The sequence below is a fragment of the Sciurus vulgaris genome, assembly GCF_902686455.1.
Source record: "Sciurus vulgaris genome assembly, chromosome: 6".
Classification (NCBI taxonomy): domain Eukaryota; kingdom Metazoa; phylum Chordata; class Mammalia; order Rodentia; family Sciuridae; genus Sciurus; species Sciurus vulgaris.
Genome location: NC_136466.1, coordinates 69,116,814 through 69,141,897, shown reverse-complemented (window position 1 = coordinate 69,141,897; position 25,084 = coordinate 69,116,814). Strand labels below are relative to the sequence as shown.

The following is a 25,084-nucleotide window of genomic DNA, read 5'->3' as shown; positions in this document are numbered from 1 at the left end:
AACTTTCTAAACTGTCACTGTTAGAATATGACCCTTGGTCCTATGACTACAAGAAGGCTGATAGAGTTCCATCCATTCAGGCAGAGGCAAGGAAAAAGGGCCAAGTTCAAACAGAACTAGCTTGCCTATTGAACTGGTCTCCCTCTTAGGGAAGATTTCCAGAAGTACACTCTAACAATTTCTATTTATTGTCTGGATCTATGTTATGTGGCTACCTCCAGCTGCAAGAGAGGCTGGAATATGTAGTATTTTCTAGAAATGTTTCCATCTCCAACAAAATCAGAATAATGTTATTAAGAAAGAAAGGAAAATGGATCCTGGGCAAGCAACTTTGCCACAGGATAAGGGTCAAGGAAAGTACTTTTGAGGAAGTGCTATCTAAGCTAAGACCTAAACAGTGAAGAATTATCTATGCCAAGAGCCGTGAGAGAGGCATTCCAGAAGAGGGAAAGCAATGTAGAAAAGAGGGGAAGTAGGGGAGAGGAAAAGTGTGGCTTCCTGGCGTTATCCTCCTGTCATAAGAAACACGAGATGACTCTGGCCCCTTTCTGGCTTCCTTTGAGTGACATGAGGACTAGAGTCAAATAATAAAGATGCTGAGCAAGAATATTAAATGACTGTTCTCAGAAAGAGAATGTCATACATCACCCTTCCTCCGTGAATCATCCCTTCCCACGTATCTTCAATTTTGAGCACTTAGTGCTTTTTCCACTGGAAGTATGAAATGGTGGTCCTTCTTCCTGCCAAACTTCTCGTCAGCTTTGTTCTGGACATTGGAAAAAAGAAATCCTGTTTCCTGTTCTTTGTTTCCTGGCTGTAGCCTCTGGTTCCACCCCTTTCTTGGTCTCACAGTGTCTATTTCCGCCTTAGGCCCCAGGGTCTCTTAACAAACCCATAGATCACTTTTCTATTCCACAATCACACAGGATTATCAAAGAGGAAAGTAACTTCTCTCCCTCCCAGGGGTTTTTTTTCCCTTGGATTACTTTCTTTTTTTCTTTCTTTCTTTTTTTTTTTTTTTTTCCTCTGATGTTCATTTCCTAGGCTTCTTTTCTGCAAAGACAGGAAGAAATTAGCAGGTGTTGGGGGCCTGGTTCTCCGGGGGAACATACTGGAGCAGCATTGGTGTCAGACCAGAAATGATGTCATCAAGTCCCTGGCAACAAGATGAAGACGAGGAAAACCCCAGGGTTTAGATCTTGGGTGTGGAGATTAAGATATGATGCTGTGGCCAGGAGGGGGAGTAAAGTGTGTCCCCTCTAAGGGAATGGATTCTGAGTTAGTATAATTTCTCCTACTTCTGGGCTGGTTGATCTTAGACAAGTTTCTTTTTTTTTTTTTTGCGGTGCTGGGGATCGAACCCAGGGCCTTGTGCATGCAAGGCAAGCACTCTACCGACTGAGCTATCTCCCCAGCCCTAGACAAGTTTCTCGATCACATTAAATTTGGGGCTTTTATCTGTAAAAGGGAGATAATAGTTCCTACCTATGATAGTTAATTTTATGTGTCATCTTGACAGGGGTAAATGATGCCCAGACAGCTGGTAGAACATTATTTCTGGGTGTGTCTATGAAGATATTTGCAGAAGAGATTAGCATTTATATCAGTTGAAGCATTTTAAATCAGCAGACGATCTGCCCCCACCAATGTGGGCAGGCATCATCCAATCCACTGAGGGTCTGAACAGAACAAAACAGTATCAAGGTGAATTTGTTCTCTGCTGGAGCTAGGATCTCCATCTTCTCCTGCCCTCAGAGATCGGCTCTCCTGGTTCCCAGGTCTTTGGCCTCAGGCTGGGAGTTACATCAGCTCCTCTGCTCCTCAGACCTTTGAACTCAGACTAAATTACACCACTGGCTTTCCTGTATATGCAGCCCATACGTTTCATATCATGGAACTTCTTGGCTCCCATAATCACATGGGCCAATTCTAAATAAATCTCTTCTCATGTATCTATTTGTTCTGTTTCTCTGGAGAACCCTAACTAATGTATTACCTGATTGAGTTGCTGTGAGGATTAAATGAAATGATGTATGTAAGTGCTGGTCATCATGCCAAATAATAAGCTCTCAATAAATGATCATTAATGTTGTTACTAATGGGATTTAGATTGTGATTTTTATTAAAATAATGAATAATACTTTCCATTTCAGCTATGAGAAGAAAATATTTGGAAAACCACTGATTTCTTTTTGGAGAGGCTGATGCTGAAAAGATTGGCATCTGTCTTGAGCCCTTCCTCTATGCAGACTTGAGGTACACATAATAAATTCCCTGGAGTGAGGGCTACTTGGGATGACTAACGCTGTAGCTTGGATATGGAATGACTCTAATAACTCGTGTGTTAAATTCTTGGTCCCTAGCTGGTGGCCCGACTGGGAAGGGTGGAAACTCTTTTTAAACTTATTTTAAATTATTTATTTATTTTATTATTGGGAAGAAGTGGGGCCTATATTGGAGGAAGTAGGTCACTTGCAGGTATATACTCTAGGAAGGTATATTGGGACCCTTGCCTCTTCCTCTCTCTCTCTCTCTCTGCTTCCTGGCCATCTTGAGGTGAATCTGTACTCCTCACCATGATGTTCTGACTTGCCTCAGGTCCACAGCAATGGAGTCAGATGATTATAGATTGAAACCATGAGCCAAGATAAATCTTCCTTCCTCAAGTTGATTTTCTCAGGTATTTTGTCACACCAATGGAAAACTGACTAACACAAGATGGTATTACCCAAGGTATTTTCAGTTTGAGTTCAGCCCTAACTCTCTAGGTCTGAGGATGAAGGAGAGACAGTTTGTTATGGATTCTCCACAGGATATTAATGAATTAGTGTATTGAAAGATGAGGAGAGTTCTAGCTGGGAATACAAATTTAGGAACCATGTTTCTCACTCTCGTGATGGCATAGAAGCAATACTTCTTTGACTCTTGCTGCTAGTGAGTTAAAGCTATTCTGATGTTGATGGTAATGCAAAGCTTTATTTCATTATACCACTAAACTACTAGCTTCTGGAAGTTAATTGTAGACCAAGATGAGAGGACATAGGTGAGTATGTTTATTATACGTGCAGACTGCGTTTATATCTTAGCTATACCAGTCAAGATAGGATAGAGTGTGCTGTAGAAACCAACATCCCTCAGGTGTCAGTGGCTTAAAATAATAGAAAGCTATTTTTTTTCACACTGCATATTCAGATCAATGTCAACTTGGAGAAGGGAGACACAGAAAATCATATTCTGATTCTTATAACCTACTAACCACCTTCCAGTAGCTCAAGCAGGTTCTGTAGCCGACTAATTTTGGAAAGTTCTCTTATTACTTGCTATAATTGGGCTGTTGAATGTTCCCCAAAGGTCCAGGTATTAAAGTTTGATTCCTAAGGTGGTGCTATTGGGAGGTGGTGGAGTCTTGAGGAGGTGGGGTCTATTAGAAAGTCCTTAGGTCCTTGGGGTGTGCCTCCAAAGGTGTTATGAGTCCCCAGATTGTTCCTCTTCCTCATTTGATTCCTAGCTATGGAAGGAGCGCTTTGCTCTGTAGTGTGCTCCCTGACGTTGCCATCCACATCTCCACCAAAGACCTAAAAGTAGTGGTTCCAATGGGTCATAGACTGGATCATCCAAAACTGTGAGCCAAAATAAACCTTTTCTTTTACAAGTAATTAAAAGTCTAGTATAATATAAGTAACTAAAAGTCTAATCTCAGGTATTTTGTTATAGTGACAAAAATCTGTTAGAATATTCATGTTAGAATTTTTCCAATTCAGCCAGGCACAGTGATACATGCCTATAATCCCAGCTATTGGGAGATTGGGGACAAGAAGATCATGAGTTTGAGGTCAGCCTGGGCAACTTAGTGAGGCCCTGTCTAAAAACAAATAACGAAAGAAAGGAAGGAAGGAAGGAAGGAAGGAAGGAAGGAAGATTTTCCAATTCAAATGGATCTACTTGCTGTCAGTGTGAACAAATGGGTATCTTGAACCTTCAAAATGTCTGATTTGAAATTATAAAGAACTGACCACTAATCTAACTGAAAGAAACAGGAAAGGAATTATAAAATACCTTCTAAGAGTAACTTTTAAGTAAGGAATAAGGTGAGGGGTGTAGCTCAGTGGCAGAGCACTTGCCTAGCATATGTGAGGCCCTGGGTTTGACCACAAAATTTTTAACAATAATAAAATAAAAAAAGAAGAAAGAAAGAAAAAAGGAAAGGAGAAGTATCTCATCTGTTCACTGTGTTCAGAATCAAACCTACTCTGTGCCTTATACTGAGTCTTAAAATAGAGAAAATTTGGGCAGTAAAACAGCAAGGTAAGTGAAATAGGAATGCTGATTTTCTTTGATAAGTAGGTGGCTGGAATAATCTTTGTAAGAATAATAGATTTAGTGTGTACTGAGCTTTTCCCAAATGAAATATCAGAATGAAAGTGTCATTAGTATACGACTTCACTGCCTTATTCCAGATTAATTCTGCTTACAGTTTAGAAGTGGAGAAAGTATTGTATTTTAGTTGAAGATGACTTTAGATCGTACCTGCCAGCTAAAACACCCAGAACACATAAGACTTCTCAAGGGTTGTGCATGAAACTTGTATATGCAGCTAGCAGGGATGTCTTCATAACTAAGTACTGGGCTCTGCCTGCCCGCATGTGCCTGGCACTGCACTAAGCATGTCATGCCTATCACCTCATTTCACCCTCCCCAGAACAACAGGCAAGGCCACGAGGGCTTTGAGAGCAAGCCTTCTGCCCAAGGTCACACAGCTGGTATATAGCACAGTCAAAGTCTAATCTCAGGTTTACTTGAATCCAAAGGTCAAAGTCTAAACAGTCAAGAATGAATGAGCTAGACTCCACGGAGGGACACCATAGATTTATAGAAAATTCTGATTGGTTGTATATGTGCTTGTTTGTTTTCCATATGAAGAGCTGAGACACAAAAAGAATTCACCCATGCGTATAGAGTGGGTGTTATATTGTCCAAAGACTAGTTCCAGTTCTGAAAGTGGAACAATAATATTATGCTCCCTGTCCTCAGGGAGCTATCTGGACTTGCTATCTGGACCTGAGCTCTTGTAGAGCTAACTTACCCATGGCTGGCACTTCAGCCTTTTAGCTTAGACTTGCCCTGTCAGGTTTTTGGAAACTTCTGTTCCTTTTAAACTCAAGCCAAAGCATGGTGGTGCCTCAAAGATGGAACAGTTCTTCAGGAAGGGAAGCAGTAACCCAGGATCCCAAGTGCAGGATCATCTGGTGCTGTTTAAAGACTTGGCCAACCTTCGAAGTTGGCCGGATTCACTTGGGGTAACCTGAACTTTCCATTTCTAGGAAAGTATTTCGTTCTCTTTTCTATTTTTCTTTCCTTTCTTTCCTCTTTCCTCCCTCCCTCTCTTTCTAGGTGCTGGGGATAGAACTCAGAGCTTTGTGCATGCTAGGCAAGTGCTTAACTACTGAGCTATATCCTCAGCCCCAGAAATAGATTTCCTGACACTTTCTCTTAACTCTATGATGATCCCTCAGTCTGAAGTCATTATGGGATATTCATTGCTTTTATGAACATATTTTAAGTGCCTCCTCTGTGCTGGACATGTGCTGGCAATATTGCGGTGGACAAAATGTAGCTCCTTCCTTCAAGGAGCTTATAGTCTAGTCAAGAATATATAACATGACATGGACAGTGAGTTCAGTTGCCAATTTATTTGAGATTCAATACCACATTTAATACTCTTTTCAGTGATGCCTTGGACCAGCAAACACTTGTAATTTAAGACAATGGAGCATTATGTAAGGAAGACTTGGGGCTAGATGGAGACACACAGCTAATAAGTGATTAAGTAATCCCATGGTGCATTAGCCCTATTGCTGGACTTCATGAGCTTCTATTTTCCCCTCTATAAAATGGGCATTAAAGGACCTTTGTAAATATTGAGGTCATGCATATAAAAAAATCCAGCATTATATCTGGTTCACAGGAGTTGATCTGTAACTGTTAACTGGAATCATAATAATGGGGATGTCAATAATGACAATAAAAATATCACAATGAGATGGGATAGGAATAAAATATAGGATGCTAAGAGAAGAGAGTTCAATCAATAAAGTTAATTCCTCTGTGATAGTCAGCTCTTAAAAGGCACATTCAAATGCAATTTCTAGCCCTCTTAAAAATACTTGAAGAGTTGAACTTTCCTTAAATTTGTGTGTGAAGTGTGGGTGTAGCCAAAAGGAAGTTGGTTTAAACTGAGCCCAAATTTTTCTTATCTTTTTTCTCTTGTCCTTTCCTTTCCTGAGGTCTAGAACAATAAACCTTGCTTAGAAAAAGAGTATTTGCCCAAAGCCTGTTTCCATTTAAGATATTTCAGGAGGACAGTGAATAATCTTTTATCCTATTGAGGATTTTTCACTTTGTAGAATTACTGGAACAAAGATGTCATTATTAAAATAAGCTTTTGACCTCCCATAGAATAGTGGCTATAGTTAGAAAAGCATCATTCACAATGGCTTTACAAGAATGAAAGCTATGACATCATTAGCATATGGAACACTCTATCAAAGATCTTGATTTCAAGAATCAGAATTCTTTGGTGGCAAGGAATTGAACAAACTCTGGCTCATTTAAGCAATAGAAAGAATTTATTAGGAGCATATGGCATTGTTTATAGATCCCCAGGGAAATCTGGAAAAAAACAGTTTTCAGAGAGCCTAGGAATCAGGACAGCTCAGAGTAGAAACTAAGATTTTTTTGGGGGGTCACCCAAACCAGTTGGATCAACTTCATTTATTTTCAGTCTCTGCTTCACTTCTCTCAAATTTGATTTCCTGGAAGACAGAATCTGATTGGCACACTTGGGCCTCTGACCACCAATCAGCTAGGGGGCCATGAAGCACCTTGACTGACATCCTATCAAGCCTGCCTGTGCCTACCTAAAGTGGGAGACAGTTCGCCGGGAAACTGAGGTGCTCCCACCAGAAAGGGGACTAGGTCATGGGAAGGTACCCAGAGTTTTATACTACAGAGAGTTAATGGAAGAATCACTGGGAAACTGAATGAAAGTGGTTTGCCCCAGGAATCACAGTGACAGGAATGAAACCATCATTTTTTCCTTCCTTCCAGGGCTAGGGATTGAACCCCTGGCCTTGGGCATGCTGGGCAAATTCTCTACTGCTGAGCTACACCACCAGCCCAGAAAACATACCAGCCAAATGAGTATGTTTCCTTCTTAGGTCCAGCTTGCTAAAGTTAATGGTTCAGAGATCTGGCAGTACATTAGAATCACCTACAGAGCTTGTTAAAACTAGAGCTAGGTTTGGCATGGGACTAGGGCATCTGTATTTTTAATACCCTTCTCATCTGATTCTGTTTGCAACCAAATCAGAAACCCACTACACCATGATTCCATAGGATCTTCCACAGAAGAATACTGTAGGACTAAAACTGGGATAAAATTATTTTAGGGAGTTTGAGTTTGGTGATAAAATGTTTTGAGGTCCAATTTGTGTTAGCTGTCTTCATGGTTTGGGACTTGAGAAAATGAGAGGGCAGAAGAACGCTTTTCCTGTTGATGGCAAGCCTGGGCCAAGTGGATCAGGAGGGTGAGGCTGTTTTCCTACGATGCATCTGCCATTGGACCCTGTAAGGAGAGGGACTGGGGCCTCCCTTAGGTGGTCCTGACCATCTAAAGTACTGAAGGGGAAAGATCAGATTATATGAGTGAATTTCCTCAGTGCCAGGCTCTGCAACATACAAAAAGGCTGGGAAACAGGACGGAGCTGGCACAAACAGGACAGGGATCTGTTATCTGTTAATCTTTTTGTCTCATCAAAACTGATAAGACAGGCTAACCTAAGCCTTTTTTTTTTTTTTTTTTGCAGTGCTGGGGATTCAACCCTGGGTCTTGTGCTCGCAAGGCACGCACTCTACCAACTGAGCTATATCCTCAGCCCTAACCTAAGCTTCTTAACCAACCTGGAGGATGGAAGAAAAGGGAAAATGCCATTCTTTCTTCAAGGAGGTAAATGCTACCATTCTTAACCTCCACATTTCTGTCCACATGTCAGGTCCTGGATTAAATTTCTCCTCAAAGAGGTCTTCCTGACCCCATGAACTGAACTAGGACTCTGATGCTCTCTCTGTTCTTTCACAGGACAAGCTTCATGGGCATATAGCCTGTGCAGTCATGCAGGGCACTTAGGAGGACACCATGCTTGGTCTAAGGCTCTGCTCTCACCATTTTGAAAGTTTTAAATTCTTGAACCAGAGACCCTCCACTTTTCATTTTGCACTGGCTTTTGCAGATCTTATAGCTGCCCCCATCTTTCCCTTCCTTGAACTTAGTACCATTTAATTGCAGTTGTCCTGACGTTAGGCCCCATGTCTGCCACTAGAATAAGGCTTAGTAAACATTGTCTATCCATTTGAAATTAAAATTATTCAACTATTTTTTGTTTACCAAAAAAGCAAATTGGTATGATTCAACCTAAAATTTTTTCCAGATCAATGAATTAATGAATAAGTGTAGAAAGAAAGATGCTTTAGATACAGTGAGTTATGGACCCGATATCTACTCACCTACTTTCTCCCTAATAAAATCCCAATTATGAGCAGGTGTCTGCCTCTTCCCCAGTGACTCAGGGGAGGTGATCCCATTTCCAATTCCAGGTTAGATCATGATCAGCCTACATTTTCTCTCTCCTAAGTATAACCTTTTTCTGGACATTTGTCAGGTTTGAATGTGATTCCTGGAGCTACTACAAGTCATCTTGCTAATATCCTGACCATTCAGTCAACCCCAGACAGAGAGCAGAGCCAAGGAAATTGCAGAAAAGTATCTGTGGATGGACCCTGCTCTACATTTGAGATTCTTATTATATGAGATAACAAAATTTCCCATGTTGTTTGTTCTCATTGTATATTGCTATGAAACAGTCACGAAGGGGAGTAGCTTAAAACAGCATCTGTTGTGTTGTATTTCATAATTTCATGGACCAGGAAGCCAAGCAGAACTCAGCTAGGTGAGCCTTCTGTTTCAAGCAGCATTGGTATAGGTCCCTCTGTCGTCTTCAGTCCATCTTCAACTGGCAGAGACCAGATGACTTCCCTCACTTATTTGACTCTTGGCAGTGATGGCTAGAAGCCTAGGCTAGCTGCGAACCTCAATTGGAGCACATATGTGTGACTTTTTCACCATGCCCATCTCAAGATAGGCACACTTCTTACTCAATTACAGGGTTCCAGAGAGAAGTTTTCAAGAGACAGGAAGTAGAAGCTGCCAGACTCAAGGCCAGCCATATCTATGGGTCAAAGTCGTCACAAAGCCATTCAGATTCAAGGGGAGAGAACATGGAGTGATGTCTTGATGGGAAAAGCAATTGAAGGGTTTATGGCTTTGTCCCTCACATTACTTAAGTCAATTAGACACAGATTTTCTGTTATTTACAGTCAAAAGGACATGAAATAATTAAAGGCAATGTTCTCTCAAGCCTGGAAAGATATCTCTTCCTGTTCTTTGAACATAGGGATCTATAAACTTTTTCCACGAAGGACTAGATAGTAAATAGTTGAGGATCTACAGGCCACATGGTCTCTTTTGCAACTGTTCAACTGCCAATGAGACATATACAGCCATGGAAATACACAAATGAATTAATATGGCTGTGTGTCAATAAAAGTTTTATTTATGGTCCCTGAAATTTGAACTTCTCATAATTTTCGTTCATCATGAAATATCATTATTGTTTTGTTGTTCAACCATTTAAAAATGTAAATTCTTAGCTTGTGGGCTGTTTAAAAAAAGAAGGCAGGCTGGGTTTGGTCCCTGGGCTATATCTTACTAACCTCGCCTGTTTCAGAGAAGGTTTGCTGCAGGCTCAGAACCTTTGCACATGCAGGCCTTCTGAAATACTCAAGATCTTCGCATGCTTTGTACTTTCTCTTCATTGGGATTTAGATCACATTTTATCTCCTGGAAACAACCTTCTCAGATCACTCTATCTTAAAATAGTTTCTTTACTTCTGAGTATATTGCCTCCTTGTATTTCCTTGATAGATCTTCTTACTGTCCGAAATTTGCTCACTTATTTGTTTACACATTTGTTGCTGCCTCTTCTCTACCAGACCTTAGAGTCTAATCTGAAAGTAAAAGGGATTTGTCCTGTCTTATTCACCTCAGTAAGCCCATTACCTAGCACGATGCCTGGCAGGTAATAGACAAAGATTTACTGAATCATAATGGTTACAACTCAGTTCTTCAGGGCTTGACAAGAACATAAAAAAGTACTCAATTTATACTTATTGGCTGAAAGATAATAAAGGCAGAGGAAGGAGATTCAGTCATTACCTGCCCTCAGAGAGGCATTTGTCCCTTTGCTATTTCCCTTTATTTCAGGAAAAGCTAAAGGAATATTTTTGCTCTTACGTAATTCTGAAGATAGTTATTTTCCTCCCTTGGCAGCTGAGAGTGGCTTACCTTGCCCGTCTGGAAGCAGAAGAAGGGAAAACAACCTTATTTGAAAAGGGAGAATGTCACCGCGCAGGATTGTGAAATAATGTTTGGAAGTAAGATTGTTCTAAGTCACTAAGTTATGATTTAACAGAAATTTCCAAGATCTCTGGAGAGGAGACACCAAAAGTCCTGGATGGCATGACAACAGTAGAGAGGACAAGATTTGGAAATAACATCAGACTAAACCTGTCATCGGCAGGCCGGGAGGGCAAAGCAGCAGCAGGTGGGACACTGGGGAGCAGAAGGCGGGAACTTGAAGTAGAGTGTGCCTACCGGAGGGTCTGAACAGGGGCCAGAGTCCAACCATTTGGCACTGGGCTTTCCAATCCCAGGCAAAGAAGTAACTCCCATCCAGTCCTGCCTCTACTTATTCCAACAATCCAATTGGTAGGGCAGAGTCACTGTAGGTGATGAGAATACGCAGTGTCCAGGGGAAGCAGTAAATCGATGCTTAGGCTGGGAGTTTAGTGAGCTCAGGTTAGGAACCAAGCCCTGGGACAGACACAGAGTAGAAACAGGGAGTGAGGCTAACCTAAAAACACTGAGTGTGGTGTGGAATGCATGACAGGCTAGCTCGAATAACTATGGCTTTGGACGATTGGTTCCCTGTTGGTGAATGAGGCAGAATAAACAGATGAAATTCTGTTTCTCATCTGGACTTTTGAGTTGTAAGTGGTGGAAAAGCTAACAAAACTTGACCAAAGTTTAAAAGGGGAATTTATTGGCTTGCATAATTGAAAAGTGCAACAATATGCGAGCTTCAGGCACGGTCAGATGCAAATAGTGTTTCAAGCAACGTCTTCAGTGCTTGGTCTTGCTCTCTTCTCTCATCTGTCTGTCCTCTGAATTCATTTCATTCTTAGACAGGCTTTTCCCTGACATTAGCTTCAGGTGTACATCATTCAGCTTTTAGTTCAGCAGAGTGCCTTTAGCCTGGTTGCTATAAAGTCCAAGAATTCTATCTTTTTTTTCTCTGATTGGATCATGTGTCCATTCTGGAGCCACTTACTGGGCTCAGGACATTGCAATACTTTATGGGTCAGCTGTGGGCTACATGCCCTCTTTCTGAAGCTCACTGGAGTCAGCTTCCGTCAAATCACCTCAACTAAGAATGGGAAATGCATGGTTTTCCCAAGAAAAACTTAAGATACTGCTACCATAAGAAAGGTATATGGATGCTGCATAGGCAAAAAGCAAATCCAAACAAAAAAAAACACAACTAAAAATGTTTGCAACCAATAGTCATCACTCCCACGTAGAAATGACAAGAAGCTACAATATCATCAGAACATAAATGTATGGTACAAAATAAATGTTATAATTGGGTCTCGGACTTTCAGTTGTTTATATACTGATAAAGTTGAATCCTCTGGTTTAAATTATCTTTTTTTTTAATAATAATGTATTTTTTTTTATTGTAAACAAATGGGATACATGTTGTTTCTCTGTTTGTACATGGCGTAAAGGCATACCATTTGTGTAATCATAAATTTACATAGAGTAATGTTGTTTGAGTCATTGTTATTTTTTCCCCTCCCCCACCCCTCCCACCCCTCTTTTCCCTCTATACAGTCCTTCCTTCCTCCATACTTGCCCCCCTCCCTAACCCTAACTCTAACCCTAACACTAACCCTTTCCTCCCCCCATTATATGGCATCATCCACTTATTAGTGATATCATTCGTCCTTTGGCTTTTTGAGATTGGCTTATCTCACTTAGCATGATATTCTCCAATTTCATCCATTTGCCTGCAAATGCCATAATTTTATCATTCTTTATGGCTGACTAATACTCCATTGTATATATATACCACAGTTTCTTTATCCATTCATCAATTGAAGGACATCTAGGTCGGTTCCACAATCTGGCTATTGTGAATTGAGCAGCTATGAACATTGATGTGGCTGTATCTCTGTAGTATGCTGATTTTAAGTCCTTTGGGTATAGGTCAAGGAGTGGGATAGCTGGGTCAAATGGAGGGTCCATTCCAAGTTTTCTAAGGAATCTCCACACTGCTTTCCAGAGTGGCTGCACTAATTTGCAGCCCCACCAGCAATGAATGAGTGTACCTTTCTCCCCACATCCTCGCCAACACCTGTTGTTGCTCGTATTCTTGATAATCACCATTCTAATTGGGGTGAGATGGAATCTTAGGGTGGTTTTGATTTGCATTTCTCTTATTACTAGAGATGTTGAACATTTTTCCATATGTTTGTTGATTGCTTGTAGATCTTCTTCTGTGAAGTGTCTATTCATTTCCTTAGCCCATTTGTCGACTGGATTATTTGTATTCTTGGAGTAGAGTTTTTTGAGTTCTTTATAGATTCTGGAGATTAGCACTCTATCTGAAGTATGATTGGCAAAGATATTCTCCCACTCTGTAGGCTCTTTCTTCGCATTGCTGATAGTTTCCTTTGCTGAGAGAAAGCTTTTTAGTTTGAATCTATCCCAGTTATTGATTCTTGCTTTTATTTCTTGTGCTATGGGAGTCCTGTTAAGGAAGTCTGGTCCTAAGCCGACATGTTGAAGATCTGGACCTACTTTTTCTTCTATAATCTGCAGGGTCTCTGGTCTGGTTCCGAGGTCTTTAATCCATTTCAAGTTTAGTTTCGTGCATGGTGAGAGATATGGGTTTAGTTTCATTCTGTTGCATATGGATTTCCAATTCTCCCGGCACCATTTGTTGAAGAGGCTATCTTTTCTCCATTGCATATTTTTGGCCCCTTTGTCTAGTATGAGAAAATTGTATTTATTTGGGTTTGTGTCCATGTCCTCTATTCTGTACCATTGATCTACCTTTCTATTTTGGTACCAATACCATGCCGTTTTTGTTACTATTGCTTTGTAGTAGAGTTGAAGATCTGGTATTGCAATACCCCCTGTTTCACTCTTCCTGCTAAGGATTGCTTTAGCTATTCTTGATTTCTTATTCTTCCAGATGAATTTCATAATTGCCTGCTCTATTTCTGTAAGGTACATCATTGGGATTTTAATTGGAATTGCATGGAATTTGTATAGCACTTTAGGTAGTATGGCCATTTTGACAATATTAATTCTTCCTATCCAAGAACATGGAAGATCTTTCCATCTTCTAAGGTGTTCTTTAATTTCTTTCTTTAGTGTTCTGTAGTTCTCATTGTAGAGGTCTTTCACCTCTTTTGTGAGATTGATTCCCAAGTATTTTATTTTTTTCCAGGCTATTGTGAATGGGATAGTTTTCCTAATTTCTCTTTCTGAAGATTCATCACTTATGTATAAAAATGCATTGGATTTATGAGCATTGATCTTGTAATCTGCTACTTTACTGAATTCACTTATGAGTTCTAAGAGTTTTCTGGTGGAATTTCCAGGTTCCTCTAAATATAGAATCATGTCATCAGTGAACAGGGATAGTTTGAGTTCTTCTTTTCCAATTCGTATCCCTTTAATTTCTTTGGTTTGTCTAATTGCTCTGGCTAGAGTCTCAAGAACGATGTTGAATAGAAGTGGTGAAAGAGGGCATCCTTGCCTTGTTCCAGTTTTTAGGGGGAATGCTTTCAGTTTTTCACCATTTAGAATGATATTAGCCATGGGTTTAGCATAAATGGCCTTTACAATGTTAAGGAATGTTCCCACTATCCCTATTTTTTCTAGTGTTTTGAGCATGAAGGGGTGCTGTATTTTATCAAATGCTTTTTCTGCATCTATTGAAGTAATCATGTGATTCTTGACTTTAAGTCTATTGATATGGTGAATTACATTTATTGATTTCCTGATGTTGAACCAACCTTGCATCACTGGGATGAAACCCACTTGATCATGGTGCACTATCTTTTTGATATGTTTTTGAATGCGATTTGCTAAAATTTTGTTGAGAATTTTTGGGTCGATGTTCATTAAAGATATTGGTCTGAAATTTTCTTTCCTTGATGAGTCTCTGTCTGGTTTAGGTATCGGTGTGATATTGGCTTCATAGAATGAGTTTGGGAGGGTTCCCTCCTCTTCTATTTTATGGAATACTTTGAGAAGTATTGGAATGAGCTCTTCTTTAAAGATTTTGTAGAACTCGGCTGAGAACCCATCTGGTCCTGGACTTTTCTTTGTTGGTAGGCTTTTGATGACTTCTTCTATTTCAGTACTTGAAATTGGTCTATTTAAATTGTGTATGTCCTCCTCGTTCAGTTTAGGCAATTCATATGTCTCTAGAAACCTGTTGATGTCTTCGAAATTTTCTATATTGTTGGAGTATAGATTTTCAAAATAGCTTCTAATTATGTTTTGTATTTCAATCCTGTCTGTTGTGATATTTCCTTGTTCATTCCGAATTTTAGTGATTTGGGTTTTCTCTCGTCTTCTCTTTGTTAGTGTGGCTAAAGGTTTATCAATTTTGTTTATTTTTTCGAAGAACCAACTATTTATTTTGTCAATTTTTTGTGTTGTTTCTTTTGTTTCTTTCATCTCATCATTCAGTGTGTGCATTTGCTCTTTCATCTCATCATTTGCTTCCCTGATCATTTTAATTATGTACATTCTGAACTCCTTTTCTGTCATTTCTTCTGCCATGCTGTCATTGGGTTTTATTGATGTAACATCTAGATTTGTTTGCGGCATTTTCTTTCCTTGTTTTCTCATATTGTTCAGGTATCAGTGGACCGCTGAGATATTGCAGATTTCCTCTACTGACTTACAATGTCCTTGAAGATTTCTATATATATCCCCTCTTAGCCTTCAGTAGGCTGAAGTCTTGGAGGAAGTTGATAATGTGGTGCGCCACAAGGAACCTGCCTCTCTAGGAGTGGTGGCCTTCAGTTGGGGTATATTCCCTGCTAGTGGGTAGAGGTGCCTCCACTTGTTGACCAATGGTCATCCAAAGGGGAACTAGGCTGCAGGCTGAGGCAAGGCCTGTTTGGGCCTGTGTCTCTGGTTTTACCGTCCTTGTGGGGAAACCTCACCCTCCAGGGAAGACTCACCCGGTGGGGAGGTCTCGCTGGTCAGTTCCCCTCCTAGAGGTTCCCCTCAATTTACAGCTACTGCCTGGGCTGGACTGCCTTCCTCTGCAAAGTTCCCAGGGGCCCGGCCCTACCTCCTGGTCCTGGGGGCCTCACCCTTCGCAGATGAATCTCCTTAGGCTGCCCCTCCTCAGAGAATCTGCCCGCAGTCCTGGAACCTTCACTCCGCCCCTAAGTGTGTCTCTGTGTGGCTCTTCCACCTAGAAGCCTCCTAGATCCTGGGACCCTGCTCTGCACCTAATCGCCTGGCTATGCGGCCCCTTCTCTGAGCAGCCACCTGGGGCCCCGTACAATCGCTCTGCCTCCCAGAGACCCGCTGCACACCTCTTCCTCCAGACAGCCGCCCAGTATTCCAGTGCGGTCACTAGGAGACCGAGCAACTCACTGCGTGCCTCCTCCTCCCACCAACTGCCTATAGCCCTGGGCAATCACTCTGAGTCGAAGTGACCCTCATCGTTCCTCCTCCTCCTCCAGGTAACCCCCCGGGTGTTCAGGAGCGGTCGCTCTGAGTGGCTCTGAATCCACGTGACCTGCTACATGCCTCCTCTGGGCAGCCGCCCAGACCTCTGGTGCGGCCACTCGAGACCAAGCGACCCACCGCGCTTCTCCTCCAGGCAGCCTCCCTGTGTTCAGGAGCGGTTGCTTTAAGTCCAAACAACTCACCAATCGCCTCCTCCTCTGAGCAGCCTCCTGGAGCTCTAATGCAGTCACTGAGAGTCCAAACGACCCACCGCACTCTTCCTCCTCCTCCTCCTCCTCTTCCTCCTACTTCTCAGGGCAGGCCCCGATGTTCAGAAGTGGTCTGAGTCCAAACAGTTTGCCACGCAGCTCCTCCTCTGGCAACCGCCTGTAGCTCCGGTGCATTCACTTCGAATCCAAGCGGCCACGCTCCTCCTCCTCCTCCTCCTACTCCTCTGGGCAGGCCCCGGTGTTCAGAAGTGGTCTGAGTCCAAACAGCTCACCGCGCCGCTCCTCCTCTGGCAACCACCTGTAGCTCTGGTGTAGTCACTCTGAATCCAAGCGGCCGTGCTCCTCCTCCTCCTCCTCAGGGCAGGAGTGTTCAGAAGTGGTCACTCTGAGTCCACACAGCTCTCCTCGCCGCTCCTCCCCTGGGCAGCCGCTGGAGCCCCAGTGGCTGCTCCGAGTCCCAGCGCTGTGCTGAGCGGCCTCCTCTACGATGCTCCCAGTTGTCCGAGTTCACTGCTCCAGCGGGGGGAGGGGCGTCTCACCGGGCAGCTCTACTTCACAAAGTTCCCTACGTTCCAGGACTACCGTCCCATCCGGGACGCCTCCCCAACGGGAGAGACTCATCCGGCTGCTTTGAGTTGGTCCCAAGTCTCTCAATTTCTCCTCTTTTGAATCCTGAGTCCTGGAGCAACATGAAATGCAGCCACCCTCTAGGCCACCATCTTGAAACCCTTAAATTATCTTTAGAAAGTGTATTAGTCAGTTTTTTGTCACTACGACTGACATACCTAGCACAAATAATGTGGAGGCTGAAAGGTTTATTTTGGTTCATGGTTTCAGAGGTTCAGTCCATGGTCAGCCAGCTCCATTGTTCTGTGCTTCAGCTGAGACAGAACATCATGGTGGAAGGATGTGACAGATGAAAGCTGCTGGGCTCATGGCAGTCAGGAAGCAGAGAGAAAGGAAGGGACCAGGGAGAAGAAGCTCTTCTAAGACCTGCCCCCAGGGGCCTTCTTCCTCCAATCAGGTTCCATCTCCCAGTAGTCCATTCAGCCATCAGGGGATTAATCGACTGAGGAATTCAGAGCCCTCTTGATCCAATCACTTCCCCAAAGCCCTACCTCTAAATTCATGAGACTTTGGGGGACATTTAATAACCAAACCATAACATGGAGGTAATAAAAAGAATAGAAAATAATCATCATGGGCTGGGGATATAGCTCAGTTGGTAGAGTGCTTGCCTTGCAAGCACAAGGCCCTGGGTTCAATCCCCAGCACCGTGAAAAAAAAAAAAAAAAAGAAAAGAATCATCATGAGAAACAAATATCCAAAATTATTTAATGCAAAAGCACATGAAAACATAAACTCGATAATTAAATTTGATAACTAGAAATGCAACTATTGCCCCAATAGCCCTTGGATTGTAAGGTAATAAACTCTAGAAAAAGGAAATGTCCTTTGTGTATGTGTCTAGATTTGTCTATAGACCTACTTAATTTTCAATTTAGGAATAGTTCATGAAGAAATGTTAACATAGGAGAAGGTTAGGAATTTTAAAAGTCTTTAGAATTGCTGGTAATGTGTGATATACATGGCTTCTAGGCCTATCTCACTTTATTTCCATGACTCTGCCTTTCTGACTCCATACCTACCTCCTTCTTCCAGTCTTGAAACAATTGTGCTTTCAAAAGTTTCATCTTTGGATCCCGGCTCTCTCTTCTCTATGTACTCTGGAGGAGTAACTCTTCCTTCATTTATTTTCAACAGGTACTAGCCGAGAGCCTCCTTTGTGCCACCTACCATGGAAACCATCCTCATGGGTTAACTCCTGATTATCCAAGTGCCAATGGCTCCCAACTCTCTGAAGCCTAGACCTCCCCCTTAAATTCACACTCGAAAGTCACACAGAGGTACTTGACAGATGGTATTTGAATAAGTGGGCAAATGAATGAATGAATGCTTTTCCCTTAGTGTTTCAAGTTCAATGTACCTAAAAGTGAAAACCTCTTCCTGCCTGATCCTATTCTTACTTGTACTTGGTAATACCATTCAGGACAGAAACCTTGTCTCCCTGGGCACAGTGGGCTTGGGAGGCTGAGACAGGAGGATCATGAGTTCAAAGCCAGACTCAGCAATGGCGAGGTGCTGAGCAACTCAGTGAGACCCTGTCTCTAAATAAAATACAGAATAGGCTTGGGGATGTGGCTCAATGTTCAAGTGCCCCTGAGTTCAATCCCCGGAACTGGGGGAAAAAGAGAAAGAAAAGAAAAGGAAAGAAAAGAAAAGAAAAGAAAGGAAGGAAGGAAGGGAGAAAAAGAAAGAGAAATCCTAGTTTCCTTGCTTCTTCTCTCTAGTCTCCCTTTCATCGAGTCTCCTTAATTTTGACTCAGCATTTCTTATCTCTGTCTCCTTATCCCCCATCTCCACTCCTCTTGCTATTTCAGAACTATGTGACCCTTTATTTTGTCACTGCCAGGGCCTCCCTATTGGTCCTCCTGCCTCCAAGCATGTCACATTTGCCTGCTTCATTGACTCTCCACTGCCTATTGGAACAAGGTCACACTCCTCACTATGCTAAATCAAATTTCTTCATCCTGCCTTCTGCCCTCTTCCAGGCTCACCTCTAGAGCAACATGTCTTGACTCTTTCTTGGTTTCCAGTACTCTCCACGTGACTCACCACTGTGGCTTTGCTAATGCTCTGTCCTGTCTAGAATGTGGCCCACTCTGAGCCCCCATTTCTATCCACGATATGAGCTTCAGAGGAGGTACCAGGTCCTGCAGCAGGCTTTGCGGACTCTTCAGGATGAGCTGGGTGCCCTCTAGTTGACTCTTGCAGCCCACTGAACTTCCCTCTAACATCGCACTCTAATGATCAGGTTCTCCAGCTGTCAAAAAAACTCCCTTGTGAGTTCCTTAAAGATGCGGGCATGTTCATCTACATTTCCTAGTGCCCTAGTCCAGCACCTGAAATAGTAAGATTTCAGTTAATATCTGAATATTAATGAATGAACAGTCCTAATTGCAGGTCTGTGTTTCTTCCTAAGTGCTTACACTTCTTCTTATGATTGTAAGTCTGTGCTTCTTCTTGGCTTAGTAGCTTTCAGTGTGAGAACCACAATACCCCCCCAAAAATATTAGAAGCTAACAGGAATTGTTGTTCAAGATTGAAATAGAGGGTTATCAGCAGAAACCTGGAGGCGATCTAATTTGCATTTCTGGCTGAAAGGATGAGCTCTAGAGACCAAAGGCAAATGCTACAGACCCTAAAATACATACCGATCTGATACCATGGATCAGAAGAGGGACTAATAAAAAAGTAAAGGTAATATTTCTCTAGCTTAACCATAGCTTATTTACTTACCGTCAGTTACTAAGCCTTATCTTGAATTTTCAGACTAACATTTTCTAAATTAATTTTAAATCTATACAGAATGTCAACTAGTCTTGGTCTGCATTCTGAACATGATATTGACAAACACAGTATTTACTTAAGGATAGGATTCAGCAAATGGTTATTTGCTTTGTATTTTCTTATTGAAATATACAGAAGATGTCACCAAAACAATACTATTCACTCGTTCATTCATTCAACAAATTTTCTTAAGTACTTGCTACATGCTAGGCATCATCCTAGTAAGAAACAACCTACCAAATTCTAATTTGCTCTAAATCTCAGTGGATAGTGCATTTCTTACATATATGCACGGGGCCTGTGGAATGTGTGTGTGTGTGTGTGTGTGTGTGTGTGTGTGTGTGTGTGTGCGTGCGCGCGCGCATGGGTATGCATGTGGGTGTAAAAACTTTTTCTCTTTACTCTATCGGCTTGGCACATATTTCCTTTGTTGTTTCCTAGACACTCTAGTCCATGTGGCCCAAGACTTTGCACTTGGCCTACACGGTCATGAATCTCACTCTTTCTCTTTTTCCTCTTATGGCAGCTGTAAGTTCAATATGTCTTCTGTCTATATCTAAGGAGAGTTTGCACTGAGTGTAAGCGAGGGCTGTCCATCCATGAAATCACTCATTCATTCACCAGGGAGTTACAGGGAATTCCCAGTGTTCTGGGGGACGATGGTTCAGCCGTGAAACACGCAGGTCCAGCGCGTTCCTGCCAACGGGGAACTTGCTCTTTAGTGGACCAGGAGGGAGGGGCTGCTTTCAACTGGGAAGGCTGAGAAGTGTCTCTGAAGAGTCAGATTCTGATGTTTCCAAGGTAACCGGCAAATCTTTTTAGAGTCCTGAATTGAACCTGTGTTCCCAGTTCCTAAAAACTCCCCAGTTCTTGGGTTCCTCCCAGCTTACCAAAACAATAGAAGAACTCTACCTCCAGTTCTCTTTTCACCTGGGCACCAATCTTCATAATGGTCAGTACTACTTTGAAATTCAGTTCTTTCAGAATCTTATTGAATATCCAGTAGAGGAAAGCAATGGAGTTTGTCAAACAGTGGGTTAATTACCATTTAATTTTGCTAACATTTTATTCAAACTTACTACACTGGTCTAAGTAGACACTATCTTATCACTTAAACTTCACCCAGCCCTGTGAGATAGTTACTATAATTATCCACATTTAGCGCTTATAAAATTGAAGGCTTAGTGAGGTTAAGTCAGTGGTCCAAGGTCACACAGCCTTGAAGTGGCAGTGCTGTGGTCCAAGCATGAGTCTCTGCTTAGGACTTTGCTCTTAGTCTTACTTGAAAAGACAAAGTGAGGATATTCTAACTACGCCTTTAAAGGACTGCATTCCTCATCATCACCAAATTATTGTCAGAAAAGAAACTCAAATAAAAGTTCATAGGTACTAGGATGTCTATATGGATCAATAATCTTCAGACTATTTCAATGACAAACCTGCTTCCATGGTGTCAAATTCCATCCCAAAGTGAAAATGTATGTGTTTGTGGCTTCAGGTTTAAAACCGGCGCTACAGCAACTTCTAAGATGCTATAAGTAGAAATTCAAAGACATATTTCTACTAGTAAAAATAAAAGGATTTTTGTTAGTAAAAACTTGAGTTCCATTTCTTCAGTTTAATAAATGTGATTTCAAGATGATTTTTAGCAGCTGTGGTAAATTTTGAAATTTTTAAAGTTCTTATAACAGTGACACAGGTTATCATTCATTAAGCATCCAATATGTGCCTGACAGTGTACGCTGTACGTTATTTCACTTGTTCTTCGCTGTGCCTAATAATGTCAGTTATTGCCCTGGATTTAAAGATCAGGACAGTGAGACGTAAAGAGTTAACTATCTTGCCTGAGATTCAAAACCAATAATTGTCAAGGGCGATATCTGAACTTAGTGTTCAGAAATCCTGTGCTCTTCTCATGGCACTACCTTACTTCCTTTTTCTGGGGTCAGAAGGTATCTTTTCTTCTTAGACCATTTGCATTCTCTAAACCAGTGACTCTGAGGATTGTTTTTCTTCCCTGGTATTCAGTGCCCTTACATTTAAAACGATGTGACTGAGCTGGTTACTCTCCCGGTCTCTTAACTGGGCAGCTCCATGGCTCTGTGATTCTGTGAATAGACCAGTTCAAAGATAATTTGTTGGTGTTGAATGTGACTCTTGGTCTTCTCATCAGTGACTTTTTGGAAAAGCAGTAGGAAAGGGAATCTTTAAGTTGATGTAGTAGATACATCTACTATTTTTCTTTTATACTCATTTATATATTATTTAGGCCTTCATCGTTCCAAAATGTTTCCTTGCTGTCATTTAAAATGCTACTCACTTAATAATAACTTCAAGAAATAAATTTGAACAGCTTTCCCTAATTTTCAGCGAGGAAACCAGGCTATGCTGGTGTCCTAAATAGGCTTTCCTGAGGTCCCAGACACTCACTGGCAAGAAAGATTGGAACTTAATACCCTTGAAATTTCTAGTCTTCCTCTTCTTTTGTCTGGCTAACCCAGAAGTCTGTGGGCCTGCCATCTGTTTTTATTTTTATTTTTTGGTTTGTTTGTTTATTTGTTTTATGGTACTAGGAATTGAACCCAAGTGTGCTCTACCACTGAGCCACATCCCCAGCCCTTTTATTTATTTATTTATTTTTAAATTTTGAGACAGAGTCTCATTAAGTGGCTTAGGGTCTTGCTAACCTGCTGAACCTGGCCTTGAACTGTGATCCACCTACCTCAGCCTGCTGAGTCACTGGGATTATAGGCATGGGCCATGGCTCCTGGCTCTGTTACCTGGTTTTGTTCGGTTCACTAAGAATTTTTATTACATTTTAAAATGGCTCTAAAAAAATAAAAAGAAGAATATTTAGTGACATAAAAATCTCATGAAATTCAACTTTCAGCGCCAAAACTTTGGCACGTAGCCACCACACAGGTTATTTGTATATTGTCAGTGACTGGTTTCCTGCCTCTGTACTAGAGTTGAGGAGGCATAACAGACAATTTGGGCTGCAAAATACAACAGATCTTGATGGAAAAGGTTTGCTGGCACTAGTCTTGTCTGTCAGACTGCTTTGGTTGCTTACTACTGCCATGTACCCTGTGGACACAACAAGCAAGACACTGGGGCTCTGGCTCAAGGAGCTGTTTCTAAACTTTTGAATAAAAGCATAAAACAGACAGCACACAAGGTTGGGGGAGGTGGGACTTCCAAACATTAATTTTGCCAAAGAATAATTTTAGCTACTCACTTCATTCATCATCTTGTAAAAAAAAAAAAAAAAAAAGAGAAGTGTGTGTCCTGAAAGAAAGGTAGGAAGAAAGAAAGGAAGAAAAAAAGAAAGAAAGAAAGGAAGGAAGAAAGAAAGAAAGAAAGTTATCAATGCCAAATATGTAGGCAGGAAATAATCTCAAATTAAAAAGCACTCCTTCAAATGAAATATGTTCAACTTCATGAAAAATCATTATATCGTCATTGTTTTTCTCATTCCATCACTATAAAAAGAAAGAAAGAAAGAGAAAAAAAGAAAAGGAAGAAAAACTTCTTTCTGGACCAGCTTTGGGAAGCATAAGGGTAGTTTGCACGGTTACTTTTCAGGCAAAACAAATAAACAAAATGCCTTTAAAAATGCTTAGTTTTTCAATTGGAAAATTTTAGCATTTTGGTGAGAGAATGCTTCCGTGTGGGAATGCATACAACAGCCACTAGTTTTGTTAAGTTGAATTTTTCTAAAAATAAATATTGGGTTATAGAAATATAGTGATAGGAAATTCTAGAAAAGAAATACAAAAGGAAGTGGGGACATAAGTAAAAGAAATCCACAGACATTCACTCCCCCAGCAGACATTATATCTGGTTTGCCCTGTGGTTAGATGCAGGAAAACCATTTTAGTGCCGATGTTTTTCATGCTGGCTTCTTCATAGAAGAACATAGAGGAATACTTGTCCATTGAAATAGTGTCTCCTCTGTTCCCAGCATGCCACCTTCCATCCTGATGACCCCTAAAGACCCAGCAGTGCCTCAAAACCAGAGCCATCGAAAGAATGTGAATTCCCAGCCTGGCTGTCGAGAAGGGTTTGGTGTTGGATAGAGGTCATTTTCCAGTTGCTTTAGAAAACTCCCTAATTCTTCATGACAAACTTTCTTCTTTGCAACAATTGAAATGGCAACTGAAAGGCTAGAAATTGCCCCTTTCTCTTGTATGTCCCTATTTTACAACTTCGTTTATTTCCTGTGTGTTTCGTAGAATAGAAAGTGTAGGAGGAGCTAATGTCCTATACCTAATGTTGGGGTGGTGGGGAGGAATAGGACTCTGTGTTCAAAGAAATGTGAGAAATACTGGATTAAACACAATCTCACAGGATTATCTCCTGCAGGTTTCTCAAGACATAACGTACTACTGTGCATTTAGAGCATACACACATATAAGATTGGGAAGCAAGAAAGGAAACAGTTCATAGGATTGTTTTACTTTGGGTTGCATTACCAAAGTAAGCTAATTTGGTCATTTCAGCAGCAAAAATTGTGAAAGAATAGACCAATTATTTTCATTGACTCAGATAATCCTGTGTCTCTACTGAAATTGTCTTTGATAGTTTTCTGAATTCAACTCAGTCTTTGAACATTTTGATTTTTATTGATAGATTACCTTTTTCCTAAATACCTCTCCTCATTTAATACATATTTTTGCCCTATAAATGCAGATATATCTTTATTCTAAATGTTTAAATAATATCCTAAAAATTAATGGTTTTCTAATTTGAAAACGTAACCTAAGAACACTGTGCTAAGGAGGATGATAAAAATTCAGGATGAAATGAAGTAATATAGTTTATAGTCAGTGCATTATATCACTTACAGCTAGGTTTGGCTTGGAGTAATGGAAAATCTCATTAATGTGGCTTAAACAAATAGGCTATGTTGCCCCTTCATGTTTTGAGTAGTTGGGAGGTGTGTACTCTGGGGCTGAGTGTTGTGGCTTATAGATATCACCAAGGAAACTCATTCCCTCTATTTTTCTGTTCAACCATCCTTAGTATGTGGCATTCATTCTCATGATTGCAAAATGGTTGCTGACACTCCAAGTGTTGCAACTACATTCAAGACAAAAAGAATGGGAAAGGGAAATAAACAGAAGGTGTGTGTCAGCTGCCCTGTTATCAAGAAACCATAAACCTTCTTCAAAGCCCTACCCAGTGGTTTGTCAGTTATATCTCAGTGGCCAGAAAAGTGGCACATGGTACCACTAGCTATGTGAAAGCCTGAGGAAATGGCTTCTTTAGCTGCCAAGCACATTGGGGTTCTGCGAGTAACAGCCTAAGTCTGGGACTAGATGACCAATGAGATTCTCAGCTCTGGCACTCAGTGGTTATGTGATTTTAAGTGATGTTTCAGTTTCCTTTCCTATAAAATGGAAAATAATATTGTTAAGAGATCAAGAGGGTTAATTATAAAGTATTTAGAATTATGTCTTGTACATAGTAAATGTTATATAAGTACTTTCTCAAGTAA

The 25,084-nt window shown here is 41.2% G+C and overlaps 1 long non-coding RNA gene across 1 annotated transcript; it reads left to right on the top strand.

The window, feature by feature from the left end:
* The first annotated feature begins 10,175 nt into the window (after window positions 1-10,175).
* Window positions 10,176-24,928, top strand: LOC306663207. Its single transcript, XR_013764396.1, has 3 exons — window positions 10,176-10,548; window positions 17,938-18,080; window positions 23,549-24,928. It is a non-coding gene; the product is annotated as an uncharacterized lncRNA (long non-coding RNA).
* The last annotated feature ends 156 nt before the right edge of the window (window positions 24,929-25,084 follow it).